Raw genomic sequence first — 4,494 nt, forward strand, 5'->3', positions numbered from 1 at the left:
CTGAAAATTGGCGGCCAGCGTACATCACACGATGGCGGAGGGCCCGGGCATGTGGATTTCTGTATAATTTATTAATTAATTTTGTTGATTGCCCCACCGGCCCCAATATCGATGGGATGATTTTAAAAAATATTCTGTTGACCAATTGCAGCTTCCGATGGCGGTGTGTATACCCAGAATCCCACGCGCGGCAGAAAGTGCCCTATCAATAACCACAGGAACCCAGTGCGCAGCCGCGGAACTGGACAGACTCTGAGCATGCGCAGTGCGAGTGCTGGCGCTGGTCTGAAGCGGAAGAGACGGTTCCGGGAGGTGGTAGGATTATGATATGATTTTAAATGATTTTAAAAGAGAGTTGGGCGGGTACTTGAGGATGAGGATCTTATAGAGTCACGGACAACAAGCAGGGATGTGGGACTAAGCTCGAGTGCTCATTCTAAGCCAGCACAGGCCGAATGGCCTCCTTGGTGATGTCCGCTTCCATGATTCTATGAAAACTAACAGAACCAAACAAAAAAATGATCTTCCTTGGTTATTGATCATTTCACTAACTTTAAACAGAGTACTCTATACACCAACAACTTACATTTATATAGCACCTTTAAAACATCCCAAGGCGCTTCTCAGTAGCGCAGTCAGACAATAATTGACACACATAGAAACATAGAAGATAGGAGCAGGAGTAGGCCATTCGGCCCCTCGAGCCTGCTCCGCCATTCAACGAGATCATGACTGATCATCCAAATTCAGTACCCAGTCCCTGCTTTCTCTCCATATCCCTTGATCCCTTTAGCCTTAAGAAATATATCCAACTCCTTCTTGAATATATTGAATGAATTGGCCTCAACTGCCTTCTGTGGTAGAGAATTCCACAGGTTCACCACTCTCTGGGTGAAGAAATTCCTCCTCATCTCTGTCCTAAATAGCTTACCCCTCATCTTTAGACTGTGACCCCTGGTTCTGGACTCCCCCGCCATCAGAAACATCTTACCTGCATCTAGTCTATCTAGTCCTGTTAGAATTTTATAAGTTTCAATGAGATCCCCTCTAATTCTTCTAAACTCCAGCGAGTATAAGCCCAATCGACCCAATCTCTCCTCATACGTCATTCCTGCCATCCCAGGTATCAGCCTGGTGAATCTTCGCTGCACTCCCTCCATGGCAAGAACATCCTTCCTCAGATAAGGCGACGAAAACTGCACACAATACTCAAGATGTGGTCTCACCAAGACCCTGTACAACTGCAGCAAGACATCCTTGTTCCTGTATTCGAATCCTCTCACTACGCAGGCCAACATACCATTTGCCTTCTTAACCGCCTGCTGCACCTGCATGCTTACCTTTAGTGACTGGTGCACAAGGACACTCAGGTCTCGTTGCACTTCCCCTTCTCCCAATCTATTGCCATTGTGGTCCAGTGCACTGACACAAAGCTCCTTCACAATTGTAACAATTTTATTGCGGTTGCTGTGAAGGCTGCGCTTACTCTGCTCGTACACCTGGTCCCCGAAGGAGGCAAAACAGGACTAATGCTGCCGAGCTCAGCTCTTTTTGATCAGAAAATATCAACTGTTTCGCCTCGCCAGGAAATGCACAAAAGAGACATCAGTGCTGATTGGCTGCCCAGGAAAGTACCCAGAGAGTGCTGAGAATGTGGAACTTGCTGCCACAGGGAGTAGTTGAGATGAAGAGCATGGATGCATTTAAGGGGAAGCTGGATAAACACATGGGAGAAAGGAATAGAAGGAGATGCTGATGGGGTGAGATGAAGAGAGATGGGAGGAGGCTCGTGTGGAGCATGAACACCGCATGGGCCAGTTGGGCTGAATGGCCTGTTTCTGTGCTGTACAATCTATGTAATTCTATGTAATAAGAGAGGAAAGAATGTTCCATAGGAACTAGAATTATCTGTACTGCATTTTAATCCTGAACTTACAGTGATGTCTTTTGTAAACTGCTTTTACAGGGAATATCATCAGCCTTTGAATATGGAAGGAGAAATGTTTGTCTGTTCTGTCTGTGGGAAAAGATTTCATACATCATTGTGACTGGAAAAGCACCGAGACACACACACACACCCGAGTGAGAGTGTTCCAGTGCACTGACTGTGGAAAGAGCTTTAACCAGTTACACAGCCTGAAAAAACATCGCACTGTTCACAGCGGGGAGAAACCGTACACGTGTTCCGTGTGTGGACGAGGGTTCAACTGATCGTCCAACCTGGAGAGACGCAAGGACACCCGCACCATGGAGAAACCGTGGAAATGTGGGGACTGTGGGAAGGGGTTCAATTACCCGTCCCAACTGGAAACTCATCGACGCAGTCACACTGGGGAGAGACCGTTCACCTGCTCCGTGTGTGGGAAGGGATTCACTCAGTTAGCTCAGCTCCAGACACACCAGCGCATTCACACTGGGGAGAGGCCGTTTTCCTGCTCCGTGTGTGAGAAGGGATTCACTAATTCATCCAACCTGCTGACACACCAGCGAATTCACACTGGGGAGAGGCCGTTCACCTGCCCCGTGTGTGAGAAGGGATTCACTAATTCCTCTGACCTTCTGAAACACCGACGCATTCACAGTGGGGAGAGGCCGTTCACCTGCTCTGTGTGTGGGAAAGGATTCATTCGGTCAACCCATCTGCTGACACACCAGCGAGTTCACACTGGGGAGATGCCATTCACCTGCTCTGTGTGTGGGAAAGGATTCACTCAGTCATCCAATCTGCTGGCACACCAGCGAGTTCACACTGGGGAGAGGCCGTTCACCTGCTCCGTGTGTGGGGAGGGATTCACTCAGTCATCCAATCTGCTGACACACCAGCGAGTTCACACTGAGGAGAGGCCATTCACCTGCTCCGTGTGTGGGAAGGGATTCACTCGCTCGTCCAGTCTCCAGACACACCAGTATGTTCACACTGAGGAGAGGCCGTTCACCTGCTCCATGTGTGGGAAGGGATTCACTCTGTCATCCAACCTGTTGACACACCAGCGAGTTCACACTGGGGAGAGGCCGTTCACCTGCTCCATGTGTGGGAAGGGATTCAATCAGTCATCCCACCTGCTGACACACCAGCGAGTTCACACTGGGGAGAGGCCGTTCATCTGTTCCGTGTGTGGGAAGGGATTCATTCAGTCATCGCACCTGCTGACACACCAGCATGTTCACACTGAGGAGAGGCCGTTCACCTGCTCCGTGTGTGGGAAGGGATTCACTCTGTCATCCAACCTGCTGAGACACCAGCGTGTTCACATGTGATTGCAGGGGTTGGATGCTGCTGTTAATCACATCCAGGACTGAACCATGTTCATTCTGACAATTGGGGTTTGTTTCTGCTGATGTTAATAACCCCTATAACTGGGCTGGAGTTTAATACTCTGGATATATAGCTGATTGACTTGTCGGGGCTGCAGTGTTCATTTAAGAACCGCTGTCTGATCTTTCCCCTTAATTTCTGATGAGAGTCCCTGAATTATTTTACAATAAAATTATGAACTTTTACTTCAATCCTAAATTGATCTTTGGTACAAAATCTACAATTCAGTGTCTGAAAGGTTCCACTGATTAACATCTCCAATTAGAAAGTGCTGATTTATCCTTGCTGACAATTCTTACTGACTTGCACATTACACACAGTGGCACCTCCATTATCCACCAGAAAGAAGGGGAATGGGAATTGGTGGAGAATCGAGAGTCCCCAAATGTTGCCCCTCCCGTCTGGTACAGCAACCCGCTCAGCATGGGAATGGAGACAAGTCCAGTTATAGTGACGGGATGAGTTAAAGGTATTTACTCAGACGGGCGGAAGGTGGGAAGTGGTGTTCCACAGGGATCGGTGCTGGGACCACTGTTGTTCATCATTTACATGAATGATTTGGACTTGGGAATCAGAAGTACAATTTCAAAATTTGCGGATGACACTAAATTGGGGGATGTAGTTAATACTGAGGAAGACTGTGATAGCATCCTTGTAGAATAATTCAGTTGTGTTCAGTAAATAGCAGCATCTTTTAATTTGCTTTGACTGATCACATCATAGAGTCATAGAGTTATACAGCACAGAAAGAGGCCCTTCGGCCTATCGCGTCCGCGCTGGCCATCAGGCCCTGTCTAATCCCATTTTCCAGCATTTGGTCCGTAGCCTTGTATGCTATGGCGTTTCAAGTGCTCATCCAAATGCTTCTTGAATGTTGTGAGGGTTCCTGCCTCTACCACCCTTTCAGGCAGTGAGTTCCAGATTCCAACCACCCTCTGGGTGAAAAAGTTTTTCCTCAAATCCCCTCTAAACCTCCTGCCCCTTACCTTGAATCTATGCCCCCTTGTTATTGACCCCTCTACTAAGGGAAAAAGTTCCTTTCTATCTACCCTATCTATGCCCCTCATAATTTTGTACACCTCAATCAGGTCCCCCCTCAGCCTTCTCTGCTCCAAGGAAAACAACCCCAGCCTGTCCAGTCTTTCTTCATAGCTGAAGCTCTCCAGCCCAGGTAACAT

The 4,494-nt window shown here is 48.0% G+C and overlaps 1 pseudogene; it reads left to right on the forward strand.

Moving 5' to 3' along the window:
• Positions 1 to 245: 245 nt before the first annotated feature.
• LOC147118905 (uncharacterized) overlaps positions 246 to 4,494 on the forward strand; it is a 115,452-nt pseudogene continuing 111,203 nt past the window's right edge.

Source organism: Somniosus microcephalus, chromosome 4, assembly GCF_052327205.1.
Source record: "Somniosus microcephalus isolate GS21.2 chromosome 4, FLI_Smic_1.0, whole genome shotgun sequence".
Classification (NCBI taxonomy): Eukaryota; Metazoa; Chordata; class Chondrichthyes; order Squaliformes; family Somniosidae; genus Somniosus; species Somniosus microcephalus.